Source organism: Hesperophylax consimilis, chromosome 20 (assembly GCF_061612785.1).
Source record: "Hesperophylax consimilis isolate HC1 chromosome 20, BYU_Hcon_1.0, whole genome shotgun sequence".
In the NCBI taxonomy this organism is placed as follows: domain Eukaryota; kingdom Metazoa; phylum Arthropoda; class Insecta; order Trichoptera; family Limnephilidae; genus Hesperophylax; species Hesperophylax consimilis.
Window position 1 is genome coordinate 14,167,176 of NC_142855.1, and position 15,428 is coordinate 14,182,603.

The window sequence follows — 15,428 nt, forward strand, 5'->3', positions numbered from 1 at the left end:
AATTAAATTTCTATTTCATTGCCATATTATGTAATAAACCTGGACTAAATTGATGGTACAAAACAACATGATGGCAATTATGTTATAGATAGATAATATAACAAAGGAAATATGTCAAATCTCTGTATTTTATGCAACATTTTCACTTATTCGATATCCCTTAACAACTGACAACTTTTACTCAATTTGGCAAAGCTATCGTAAGACGGTTATGTTAAGGCGATGCACTACGTCGTATAATATTTTAAATTGAGCCGCTATCAATAACAACCCTTACGAAGATGGCGATAAGGTTTAAATTCCCGCTTAACACCATCCGCCTGTTTTGATTAATGCAAGAAAAAAACATGGCCAAAAAGTGCCTTTTATTTTATTTTGTGGATTTTCAGGCATAAATATTTAATTTTTCTCCGATCATTTTATAAATAACTTAATTTGCTACATTATACAATAAAATCATAACCGAAAATGGGTTCGTAAGTAGGAGATTTTGAACTTTAAAGCAGTTTTCATAGGCCTATACATTATTTTTTTCTGGGCTTATAAAAAGACTTACATAAAAAATACTCGATTATTTCAAAGGCCAAGATGTATTCTACTCGCAGTATTTAATTAAAGCATCTGAAACATTTCTAGGCGACCAAATTTTCAAACCAAAAACACATGATTTTGCATTACTACGTATGGCATCGCCTTAATCATTGGACACTAGAAAGAGATTTGCACTTTTTTTAACTGAACTCTGCAACACATGTATATAAATTATTAAAATTTCCAGTATGGGGATATTTACTGATAAAAAATCACCTCCAATGCGATTTATAATTTTAATTATTGATGGATTTTTCTTAAAATGTGTGTTTTTATAATTGTTTTAAAGTTTTCATTCATAGTTTCTGACCTCATACCAAATGGCTAGTCATTTGAGAAGAGTGGACACAGCTCGTTGAATAATTTGTTCACAAACTTAAAATCAATAAAAAAATATTATACTTCACTAAATACATCTTTTCTATGTAACATTTTCTAGAGTTTTCGTAATAAAATGAAGATATTTATGTTTTTAAGTTGGTAAGTTATTACTGCATAAATTGTGGATTAAATAGACAAGGAATGTTTTCGACGTAAGAAATTAACTTAAATATACATTTTTCCGAACATTATTCAACAGTTTTAATAACAACGTAAAATTTTAGTTAAAAAAACTCACAAAATTGAAAAAAAAATCGCATCAGAACTGGCCGTTTTTACGACTCGATCTTTTGCTAAGCGGCCGGATGACTTGCCAGCTTCCATGTGTCCTTTCGCCTAAGACGTGGGTTACATTTTTTACTACTTAAAAGTAACTCATCTCAGCATCCCAAAATATCACATATGACACTTTCTCATGAAATTATCTCGTTCACAAGAAAGCAAAAAAAAAAACTTATATTAAAATACACTGTAACTATCGCTTATTTCTGAACACCTTCTATAAACACGTTCATGGACCATTTTGGTTTTTCAACGTTACATCCTCCTACTTTTTAACCATCTTAAATTGTAACCATTTAAAACATTTTAAAATTCAGAGCCTTAATTTTTTTCTTTATTTACATTATATAATATATTGATGATATTGATATTGTATATTGTTTTGTTTAATTTTATACCAGTTGAGAGATACTTTTTTATTTTCATTTGTCTTGTTCTGTTTCATGTTTTGTTTAGATTTATTCGTATTATATCATTCTTCAATGATATATGTATCTATATTACATTGATGTTTTTTATTATCTTACATTGATGTCGATAAACTTAAAAGATATAGTTTTAACCAAAAAAATTAAAAACCTAATTGTTTTAAACATTGAATTTTTTTTTAATAGTCTGTTCAAAATTTAATTGTATGTAATGTGAAATAAAATAAATTAACTTGAATTAATAAATTGAGATTGATATCGATTGATGTTTTAATTTATTTTTTAAGAAAAATTATAATAATGTATTTTTTCATTGTAATGATAAACTAGTGTTCAAAAGACAATGTTTTTATGAATAATTATTGATAAAAAGTTATATATTATTGTTGGAAAGTGAGTTAGCTAAGAGCTTTACAGATGCACTCATAGAGGGCAGTGATAAGAGCTTGTTTGGAAGTCCGCAAGATGGCAGCTAGTAGTCAGTAGTCGCCAGGGCCAGTTAGGCTGCTTCCAGACAAACTTGGTGTTTGCAGATCTCATTTAGCCAGCTCCTAGTTAGGTCGACCATCGAAGTCACTCTTGTATTACGTGAAGTATTGAATAAATCCCTGATTTAATATAAAGAACTTATTCTCTAAAATCTCCTTCGACGACGAGTAGGAAAGTAACAAATATGTAAACAAAAATATGATGTTTAACATTTGAGATTGATGGGGTCAATAACTTCCTCCAGTGTGCTTCGGTGCTGGAATCTGAACTCTGACGGTATTCCATATTGAGGACATTTCCAGAATTGTTATTTACATTATCCATATTATTTAAGGCCCCGTAGAAAGCGGTCAAAGATGGTTTGAAAGGGTTAATCATGGTTTGCTTTAATATTAAAAAAAACGATAATAATTAAGTGAAAATTTTAAAAATATTTAACAAAACACGCCTCGTTTAAATAGTGGAATTTTTTTTCCACGAATGACTTAGTTCCAACTAACTTACCGACAGAGATGTGCAAAATGGGTACCCAAAACCATTTGAAATGTAAAATGGAAATCGGTCAAAACTTTTCCATTTGAAAATGCAAAATGCAAAATGGTTTTTAGAAAAGCATTTCAAATGCAAAATGCAAAATACCTATTTTCAAAATGCATTGAAAATGCAAAATGGTTTCTCAGGTCGAACAATTAAAATAATTAAAGAATTTTGTCATTTAATAATGGACATCAATGTAGAACAAACATATTAATTACATGATGGTAAATCCAAAAACACCACGACTACAGATTATGAAACCACAAAAAATTTGCTCGGGACTAATGTTGCCAACGTAAAAACATAGAAACTGCTATTTATTGTTTTTTTTTTTTTTTTTCATAGGAAGCAATTACTTTGTGGTTAGACATTATATTATAAAATAAAACACAAACACTTTGTATTTAACCACGAATTTATTATTTCATATATCGACCGGTTTCACTTCGACCAAGCTTCATCAGGATATAATAATAACTATATTCGAGTTATTATTATATCCTGATGAAGCTTGGTCGAAGTGAAACCGGTCGATATATGAAATAATAAATTCGTGGTTAAATACAAAGTGTTTGTGTTTTATTTTATAATATATTGTTTTTGTGTTTAATTCGTAGAACTCCATTTATTTTTTTTAAATTTAATTAAAATCAAATTTAATAATATAATTATTAAGTTCTGCAAGTATTTTTTGGTTTTTACTAAAAAAAAATACTTGCAGAACTTAATAATTATATTATTAAATTTGATTTTAATTAAATTAAAAAAAAAATAGGAACTGCTATCTAACATTTAATATTACATCGTCGTGGCCCCATGTTCAGTATTTTTTGTAATGGTATCACTCAATTGCCAGGGCTCCTACCAGGGAGCAACTTGACAAATATAAATTATCTCTCATAGCGAGGTTGAGGACCGACTGATATTTGGGGCTTATGAAAAAAAGATGAGTGGAGAAAGTAGGAAGAATGTTGCCCAAAAGCATTTAAAATGGAAAATGCATTGAGAAAAGCATTTAAAATGCAAAATGCAAAATGGTTTTTAGAAAAGCATTTAAAATGCAAAATGGAAAATACCCATTTTGCATTTCCATTTGAAATGGATTTATTTGAAATAAAGCACATCTCTGCTTACCGACATATCAAATAACAGAACGATATGTTTTAATTATTGAAGACAATATAAGCGATTCCTAAACGAAAATCTGAAGCAGAAAAAGATACGGTCACATCTAGGACTCAAACCCAGGACCCTCGTCTTGCCGGGGCGATGCTCTACCAACTGAGCTAATGGGACCCTATCTCCTTCGGTCATATTTAACTGTATCGTACTTCGAATAAGAACTACCAACATTGTCTTCATTTTTCTCACCGCACATTTTTATTTATTTATTTATTTTATTGATACATGATTTAGAGAGCACATGTGGTTTTTGTGATATTTCACCCTGTATGCTAGGGATGACCCTGTGTTATGGCGGGTGAATTTTACAGTTTGCGGACATAAAATCTATACATCACTATAATATAAAAAGGAGAAATAAGAAAAATAATGTATAGCTAGTTTGGGTTGCAAGAAGAGAATGGAGAAGTTAGAGAATTATAAGAAGATGAAAAATTTGAGAAATTATTAGTAAATTTTTTTTTTTTTTTTTTTATGTTCTTTATTCAGTAAAGTTTATACATTACAGTAAACGGGTAAATTTTTGGCCACCACACTAGGCACATGCCCGTGTTGTAGATCACACTAATTAATTATGTACATACTATACCGCTAAGTTAGGGAATAAGGATTTATTATGTTTTGTCTGAAAGGTGATTAAATTGATAGAGTGTAGAATGAATGGGTATTGTAGTTGTAATGTATTCCGTGTGTAAGGATCCATTTCGTAATTTGTTTTTTAAAGGAATGGGGTTGACTCACGGTTTTTAGGTTTTCAGGGATAAGGTTAAAGATTTTAGGAGCTAGGAAGAAAAATTGTCTTTGAGCTGACGTGGTATGCAGTGAAGGTACTTTGTAGTGACCGTTGGTTATTGTTCTGGTGGTGTAGTTGTGTTGTAAGAGAGTTTTGTTTTTATATTTGAACAGGAAATATATTAGCGGAAATTATAGGTGGAGTTGTCGTATGTTTAAGACCTTATACTCTACGAGGAGTCGAGTGGAGGGGTATCTTGTCGGTCGCTTGTTAATGACACCTATTGGCAACTATATGGTTTTCATAATAATAACATCAGTCAAATGACCACCACGACCACGCCTACGGGACCATATCATTTTCATGAAATTTTCCATAACAAAATCGTAAAGTGGCTGCCTTATGTTCTCGATAGCCTCACGAATTCCATCTTTGAGGTCTTGAATCGACGCTGGGCTGTTGGCGTAGACCTTCTCTTTCACGTGGCCCCAAAGGAAGAAGTCGCAAGGTGTTAAATCACAAGATGTCGGTGGCCAATTGTGATCACCTCTTCGAGAGATAACACGGTCCGGAAACTTTTCCCGTAAAAGATCAACCGTTTCGTTGCTTGTGTGGCACGTAGCGCCGTCTTGTTGAAAGTAAACGTTGTCCAGATCAATACCATCCAATTCCGGCCATAAAAAATCATTTTATGGCCGGAATTAAATACACATAACACCTCTTATTGGAAAACCCTATATCTTTCAACCCGAACTAAATGCAATATAGACAGTACCTTAGATAAACATATCTTATTTTAATTTTAATGTGCGACATCTATTGACTTATCTGCAAGAAAACAGAACAAAATATGTTTTTAATGCCACTCGGGTTCTTATGAGGGCTGCAAAACCAGGAACTCGTTCCTTTCCTGAGCACGTTGGAAGCACTGCAGTATCTGGGTAGGCCAAACATCCCTTTTTCTTGTGTTATCTAGTTTAATTAGTAAAACTCAATTTTATGAAATAATAGTAGGTATAAATAACTTGGTAATTAAAAAATAAATTGTTTTTCAGATGCATGAGATGAGGAAGAAAAATTCTCTCACAACTCTAATAAAAAAACGTCTTTTTGCAGTACCTAATTAAAGTTACATTAATTTCATGACGTTCCGAATTAGGGATTTCCCTCATGCGATCGATGTTAAAAAATTGAATCTGACCCAAAAGTGTATATTTTTAGCGACCTGTAAAAAAACCATGACTTGTTCGATAATTTTTTTCACTTAAGCTCTACGCAGGAGGCCGTGAGAAAAAAAAATCCCTTAGGCATGCGTCATCTTTGGGGACGCTGTGTGGAGGAATTCTTTAAAGGAAAGGAAGGAAAGGATGATCTGGGAAAGAAAATGGTACGATGGGTAGGTAGGAATCTCTAATCTCTAATAAGTATGGGGCAGACACATCTTCCGCCACGACCTAGACAATCCTCACCCCATGAACCCGGGAATCCCTGCTAAGTCACCAAACGTAACAAATTGGTTTAAAAAAAAAAAAAAAAAAGTGGTTAAGAGCCTTGACTATAAATCCGGAGGTCGCGCATTAAAATACGCAATTAATCAAATCAAAATATTGTAGTATATTTGCGGCACCTTCCAGAGTGGTATTTAAGTATCGCCTTGGTATAAGACCACCATTGAGAATAGAAAAGTTGCTTGAAATGGCTTTAACCATGTTTGGTGACCAGACCTGAATAGCCGGGTACTTCCCCATCTTCTTCCTCCTGACCTCCTTCCAATCCCCTTCAGCCTCACAACATACCATAATTGGGGATTGCATAGTCCCACTGGCTCTGGACAGTCTGGAGAAGTTGGGACTTTTGTGCGTTAAAAAAATATATCAGTAACACTGTGAAACTGAATTTTACCACATGTAACCCTCAGGGATCCCATTTACATAGCATTAAAACTAATTTCATCTTTCCTCTTCCAGTTGAATTTCTAGCTGCCATTTATCTCCACTCTATTGTGACCTGCTAACGAATATAAAACTATGGCATTAAATTTGTTTATTAATAAAATTATTAATAAAAATATATTTCTTTTATATAAAAACATAAGTATGTAACTACCCAATTCAATAGAGAAAAACGTTTCTCGTGTTTTGATTTGGGGAGTAGTGCCATTTCAATATATTATATTGGGTAAAGAAAAGAAAGAATTTTTATTTATTTATAAAGTAAGAAATAAACAAAATGTATAAAGCATGATAGCAAAAGTATAGATAATGAAAATAGACTAAAATAGCTGTTACTAAATTAGATACACAGTAAATGTAAATACATTCAATAATATATTTATTTACATTTAACATTAATTTAAGAATAAAAATAATATTATTACATTTCGATTAATAAGTAGGTAGTAGGTGGTATGAGTACATGGAGTTATTTTATTCATTTGGAGAAAACAAAGCTGATAATATTGCAAGCGAAGGTACATAATAAATTGCTACAATAATCTGTTGGTGGCTCGAATGCTGATATAATATTTCAAGAGGATATGGTAAAAGAAGAAAAAAAAATATTTTTAATTAATGATCATTAAATTAAATTAAATATTTAAGTATATTTTAAGTATGTACTATTAACATTTGAATTTGATCAATTACTACTAATATGTACCTGCAATCAAAAGATACGTAAAAATTAAATTATTATTTGGTTGATCAAGAAGTTGTTTTATATGTAATTTGAAGGCTTTATAATTTTTTTCAGATTTGATTTTATATGGGAGTGCATTAAAAATTTTTATACTTTGATAAGTATAATGGTGTTGAGAAGCGTTCATTTTAAATTTAGGGATTTCTAAGTTGCCACGTGATCTTGATCGGTTACTTATTTTTGGAAATGTTATTGTAGGATTGAAATGATCTTTGTGAATTTATAACAATGAATTCTTTTTGAATATTATATTTCTTTTTAACCCACAGTTTGGAAATATCTGGTACAGAAGTAAATGGGAATAAGCACAGACATAGGAATTAATAGACGAGAAGATAATGGCGAGGGGTAAAATCAACTGTTGAAGAACGAAGGGGGTAAGGCTGACTGTGATTCGTCAATAAATCAATCTGACAGTAAATAGGCATCTCGCATTATAATATCACCATTTACTTCTTAAAAGTAAAATCTGCTTTTGAATGAATAGACATTTTTGCATGGGAGCGCAAATTACTCGCCACGTTATGAACAAATTCGGTTCTATTTTCAGAGTCGAATATTTCGTTTAAGTATTTAGTTAAGACAATTTTATAAATGTTCATAATTTACTTCCCAGCAACCAACCAGCTTTGTGTTTCGCGTTCAGACATGTTTCTACAACTGATCCATATTATACAATGTGAATATGCTTAAAATAAAGTAAAATAATGCTTATATATGGAATGTAATACGACAATTGGGTTTATTCTCTTTTTCACATCTATTTTTACAAGTTTTCATAGCACAAGTCAACATTTTGCCGTGTTATTTCGTAAAATGAACCGATGATGCCTCGACCATAGTTCGCACAAGAATGATGACGTCACGTTTTCAAATTTCACTTGAGGCCATATGCGAGCACAGCCGGCTCCAATGGAACCGGTATGGGGAGTGGGGATAATACGCTTTTAATCACTTAGGGCAGGTCTACTAATATTCATATGTCTATGGGAATAAGTATGATTTATTAGACTATTTTTCATGCATTTTCAAACCTTATCATCTCATAAAAGCAAGCGATATCGGCACAATGTTTTATCATTTCACTGTGTCAACATTGACGACATATTAAAAAAAAATGAGAAACATACATTTTTTAATTGTAAATACCGCGTAATAGTTGCAACTGCTACCACTCAGAAGGTCCGGAGTCTGTGTCATATTTTGGGATGCTGGGTGGAGGGTCTTTTTAGTTAAAGGAAGGAGACGAAGTTCTGGGAAGGAAAAAAGTATGAGGGGTAGGTAAGAATCAGAGGGTCAATGTTTCCAGGAGTGACGGACGTATGAATCCATCCTTTCCACTGCGGTGCGATTAGTTGTGAGAGATCAGCCGGATAGGTCAAAGGGTCTCTCAGCCTCTCCCGATACAGCCTTCCACATGCCGCCAGGACCTAAAAAATCCTCACCCTTTGAATCCAGGCACCCTGCTAGCTCCACTGCTAAGTCACCAAACGTAGCGAACAACTTGGGGTAACCTATGGCAGGGGTAACCAATAAATAATCCTTAATTTATTATAGTAAAATAAATTATTGGTCTATTTGTCTGGGGTCCAGTACAGTGTAATCGATAACTTTTCAATATCGGATCGATAGGCTATGATGATTTTATACAGATTTGCGAGCATGGTCGCGCTGCTGATAGCCAAACCGATATTGATAACGCAATTAATCATAAATCGACACACGCTAGCAACACTGGAGATACTATCTATGAATTGATATTTCGAAACGTTATTCATTATTTTATTTTTATTAAATATAAAAACATTAAAATAATTTACAAATATAGATATTTCGACGCTATAGATATTGTCTTAACGAAACTGCCCATTGAGGTACGAAATAATTTAAAAAACTTATAAACCTAGATGATAAATTTAAATAACAAGTTGTTGACTAATCTATACAAAAACAGAATCGAAATTATCTTCGATCGATGATATAATAATAATATCAGTGCCAAACAGTAACTTTAAAAAAGATAATTACAAAACATAAATAAATAAATTAATACAATAGAATTACAAGAAAATTAATTACAAACATTAAAAAAATATAGATAATAGTTATTAAACTTAGAAAAAATAAGAAATAAAAATAAATGTACTTATTTGGTAAGGTAAAGTAGGAACAGAAATGGTTGTTGACAATATGCGGTTCCCTTGTATATTCTTGGAATACCTTATATTGTAGGTAATATGCATTATCGCTTGACAAACGGAGTCTAGAAACGTTCGATTTCAAGCACAAAACTGGTTTTTATTTATTTTGTAAATAATTTTTTAAGAACGCAAAAAAGTTAATCAAGTGAAACTGTCACAGATAATCTTAGCTAAAATACTGTGTTTTTTAAAAGTTGTTTCCTTTACGCGTTCATACATTTCTATTGAAAAAAAATTTTTGAAGTGAAACTTCTTTAGGCGCGTAATGTATTTTCTGGGACGGAGTAAAACCGAGTCACGATCGACACGAAAATGCGGGTACCCCCACCACCGCTCACCGTTCACTGTCCCTCTCTCACCATATGCGCTTGTTGAGGTGGGGGAGCCGCTCACGAACGTTCTCTCCCGACACGGGACAACAATCGATGCAGTTTTTTCACGATTCATTAAGGATTTAAGTGCTCATGTATATATCTCGCACTTTAGTTACCATAACCCAATTATCACGACATTAGGAAATGATATTCATGAAATTGACAATGAAAATGGCACATTATTGGTAAATTGTCATTGTAATTTCTTTGTAATTTTTAATTTTAATATTGTTATTTATGTAATATTGTATACTTGTGAATAAATTGAAAATTTTTGGAACTATACATTAATCGAACGTCATTCATCTATAAGAAAATATTAGAAAAAGCAAATCCATGCTTCGTCGTTGAATTATTTAACCTCTAATTTTCAAACTAATTTAAGAGAGAAAATAGAGATGATGAAATGAAAATAGAGAGAGAGGAATACTAGAAGTTTCACTTCTGTCTTGCGTAGGCTTGACACACCCACTTTTTTTTTAGTAGTTTACATTTATATTTTTTATTGAGTTATTTATTTTTTTATTTGTATTCTACTCGCAGTATTTAATTAGAGCATCTGAAACATTTCTAGGCGACCAAATTTTTCAAACCAAAAAAACATGATTTTGCATTACTACGTAGTGCAAAATCATGTGGAAATTTAAACATTTTTTTATGTACGTAAGGGTTGTTATTGATAGCGGCTCAATTTAAAATATTACACGACGTAGTGCATCGCCTTAAGTGATCTCTCAAAACGTTTTTGCAAACTTGGCACATAATGCCAAAAATCGCTCCAGTGGTTCTTAATTCTGAGATGTAAGTTTTGGTTGAAACAGATAAATACCACACATCTATGGATTTAACGTACAGTGGATTTACCGTAATTTACACACTATAATAACATTCAAAGTTCTTTATTTAAGGTGAAGTATTGCTGCATTTAACCGTCGTATATATTCCGTTATCATTATCAAATACGGATAATGTCACCGATCAGCTGATTTATGGCAGCCATCTTGGACGCGGGATCACAGGGCGGGGCCGTAAAACTGTCATGGCGGAGGGGAATTGGCGGGAAAACTGTAAATCAATTAATAAAAAAACTTTATGATGTAGATACTTAATGTATTAGGTAATAATACATGTTTTATTAAGTGTATTCACAGTAATGTTTCTATTATAAAAATAATTCTTTTATATATTTGTTTATATTATTGATATTTCAGGCGACTAATTATTTGTTATCCTTTATGCCATCCATAAAAAACCTTGTCTTATAAACATGAGTTTATCATTAAAAAATTAGTAATATATGAAAAGTCAACGCCATTTGTCTCGACGCCGTCTAGTGAGAAATTTAGCACTATCAAAGCATTTCCTACAAAAATAAAGATGGTTGTTTACAGGTGGAAAAAAATATAATAAGCGGTAATTGTTGATTGAGGTAGGTACTATTACATATTGAATTATTTGGTGGGTTGGAAATAAGCCGACATAGCTCAGTGGTTTAAGAGCACCTAACCGGACATCAGAAGGCACGGGTTCAATTCCCGTTGGCAGCATTTATTTTTACTCGGGAGATATTTTCACTTTGTATTGATATTTCAGGCGACTAATGCTATGCATAAAAAACCTTGTCTTATAAACATTAGTTTTTCATAAAAAAAAATTGTTATATTATTATATTATCTTCTACGATGATAGCGGGGATGTGGAATTTTATACACTGCAAGACTAAACGCTGTAGAAATCAGATCCCTGAGGTGTATGTGTGGTAAAACCATGTATGATTGTGTAGGAAATGTGGAGATCCGCAAAGAGTGCAAGGCTGATGTAGGCGTAATGAGTAAGATTAAAAAAGAGACACTTAGATAGTTTGGGCATGAAGAGCGAATGAACGAATATATGATGCTAATGGTAGAAGTCGGGGACGCCTGAGGTACATATGACGCGATCAATTGAATCTTAAATTTATATACAAATGTCTTTAATTTATTTATTTAGGGCGGAGCAAGAAACTCAGCTATTGATTACATAGAAACCGCACAGAAAACGGTCTTAAAGGTAATACTAAAAAAACATAGACTGACTGATACAGACCAAATATTCAACAGCTGTGACGTACTAGATATACGCCAATTATACGTTAAAACACTACTAAACTACATTATTGACGAAAAAAATAAATTTCAACATACTCAAAATAACACTAACAGACCAGTTAGACAAGCGTACAAAGAAAACATAAAAACTCCGACATTAAATTCAAGCTTTGGACAAAGACACTACCAATACCATGCTATAAAAGCATTCAACAGTGTAAAACTTGAAATTAAAATTGAGGAAAATAAAAATAAATTCACACACAAAATTACAAAATGGATTAAAGAACAAAAAAGACAATATTACCAAAATGTCATAGCATAAAAAAAAAATAAAACCTACACGTTTCACACAAAACCAATATAAACACACATCACTCACAAACACACAAGATTATATTTTAAATGTATTATTTTCTCTTTAAATGTATTATGTAGATTATTTTTTCATATCATAAAATGAAGGCCTCAGCACGGGCAAGCCACCCAGTGAGGCCAACATTACTGGAAAACTTTGAAATGTAAAAAATATTGTACCAAATAAAAAAAAAAGTGGGTGTGTCAAGCCTACGCAAGACAGAAGTGAAACTTCTAGTATTCCTCTCTCTCTATTTTCATTTCATCATCTCTATTTTCTCTCTTAAATTAGTTTGAAAATTAGAGGTTAAATAATTCAACGACGAAGCATGGATTTGCTTTTTCTAATATTTTCTTATAGATGAATGACGTTCGATTAATGTATAGTTCCAAAAATTTTCAATTTATTCACAAGTATACAATATTACATAAATAACAATATTAAAATTAAAAATTACAAAGAAATTACAATGACAATTTACCAATAATGTGCCATTTTCATTGTCAATTTCATGAATATCATTTCCTAATGTCGTGATAATTGGGTTATGGTAACTAAAGTGCGAGATATATACATGAGCACTTAAATCCTTAATGAATCGTGAAAAAACTGCATCGATTGTTGTCCCGTGTCGGGAGAGAACGTTCGTGAGCGGCTCCCCCACCTCAACAAGCGCATATGGTGAGAGAGGGACAGTGAACGGTGAGCGGTGGTGGGGGTACCCGCATTTTCGTGTCGATCGTGACTCGGTTTTACTCCGTCCCAGAAAATACATTACGCGCCTAAAGAAGTTTCACTTCAAAAAATATATATACATACAAAATTTCTGTAAAAATCCAAATCGTTCTAGCCAGAGACACAACATATGCGTGTACACAGTGCCTCACTGCAAAACTAGGCTAGCCCAAAGACACAATAACTATATTGGCCCAAAATTGTTTGATTCCTTGCCAAGTTCCATCAAGATGTGCCAAAACCCAAATTCGTATGAAATAAATGTCAAAAGCTGGTTAAAAAAGTATCTGGAAGTGAGAGAATTTTTTCTATAATTTATACTACGAATATGATACCTAAAATATGCCATTACCATCGACATTAAAAAAAAAGTTAATTTATTTTAAACTGTTTTTTATTAAATACGCAAAAACTCCAGTAAAATCATATTAAACTAACCATTTGCACAGGGTTTTTCAATAAGAGGTGTTATTTTGAATAGCCCGCTATTTCGGTAGATGTTACTTTTGAAGCTGTCTTTTTTTAACATTTGACAAGTAGAAACTACGCCATTAATAAAAATGGAACGATACACGCTTCAACAACGCATTGATATTATTAAAATTCACTTGAGTGAATCAAATGCAAATCATCTTGAGTGATGAGGCCCATTTCCACCTCGGTGACTTCGTCAACAAGCAAAATTGTCGCATCTGGGGCTCGGATAACCTAAGAGTTATTGTTGAAAAGCCTCTTTATCCTCAAAGTGTGGCTGTTTGGTGCGGTTTATGGTCGGGCGGAGTCATTGGACCTTACTTTTTCGAAAATGAGGCTGGAGCAACAGTTACGGTGAATGGATTGCGCTATCGAGAGATGATTAATATTTTTTTATGACCGGAATTGGATGGTATTGATATGGACAACGTTTAATTTCAACAAGATGGCGTTACGTGCCACACAGGCAACGAATCCATTGATCTTTTACGTTTGAATATAAAAATAACACCTCTTATTGGAAAACCCTGTACTATATATATTTTTTTTAAATTCTTTATTCATATTTATTTTCTCATTTAAACCATAGATAATGTAGCCACCACTGTTTTGAATACATAACTTATAATGCCCACGCACAGGCTTCTCCTTTGTGGGATTTTTTTCGTTACTGCCTTATGTTTTGTATAATTATATTTGTACCTGTGTGTATCAAAAAAAAATCTATAAAAAAGATTAATGACCTAATCAATCCCGCCGGGGAATGAATGCAGCGGGCATTCTTTGACCACGTAAATAGGCCCATAAGGGGCCGAAGAACGACAGGTCTCCCGCCCAAGGGAAATCACTAAATATTTAAAATATTGTCCCAGAACATTGAGGGAACTTCTCACTCAAAAGTGGATTACTTATTAACAGAAATTAATATATGCACTGCTAAAATGTTTAATCAGTTCAGTTTTATATTTCTTAAGATACATATTAAAACATCAGCTAACATAGCATACGAGTTACCAGTGGTGTGTAATCTATTTATAACAGAATTGAAGCCTGAAAGCGTAGTATAATTGTCACAATAATACATACTAAGAATATAATATCTAATGGCAGAAACATGAAACAGAGTTACGCGACGGTAGATCCTCTCTGCCTAGTTGTGCGGGAAACGTCGTGGTGGTTGGTAAGTATATTATGTAAATAAGAATTGTATTTTTCTTAAAAATAATATTTTTACTATTGAAATATCACCGATTTATTTATATTTTTAAATTTTATCAAAAGCAATAATATTATGCATTAAATCATTATTTTCATACCTTTGACCAAATAAAATCAATTTTGAAACTTTTTAATTGAAAATAATATAAAAATGTTGAATAAGACCATTCAAAAACGTTTCACAAGGTGCGCCTACTCGGTGCTAAAAACGAAAATGGTAAAACATGTCTGTTATATATAAAAAAAAACTAATCGTCTCTCCGATTAGTTTGACTGCAAGACGAATATATTAAGTTATCGAATCTTATCGATTACCCAATTCAATTCAATGACTCATACAGCCTATGTTTATACACAACTGCTGACCCTGTACAAATCGCAAGTGCGCCCTATTGTCGAATTTGGCAGCCATCTCTGGTCCGGAGACCCTAAATACCTGAAAAAAACCCTAGACTCTGTGCAAAAACGGGCGGTCCGTTTGATAGATTCCCCAATCTTAACAAGCGGACTGCAATCTTTAGAGCACAGGCGTCAGGTAGGTATGCTGTCCTTGTTCTATCGGTATTACAATGGAAGATGCCCTGAGGAACTAACGTCATTGATCCCTTCGGCACCGGTGCGTAATCGGGATACACGCCAAACGCGCGCCCAACATTTGTAC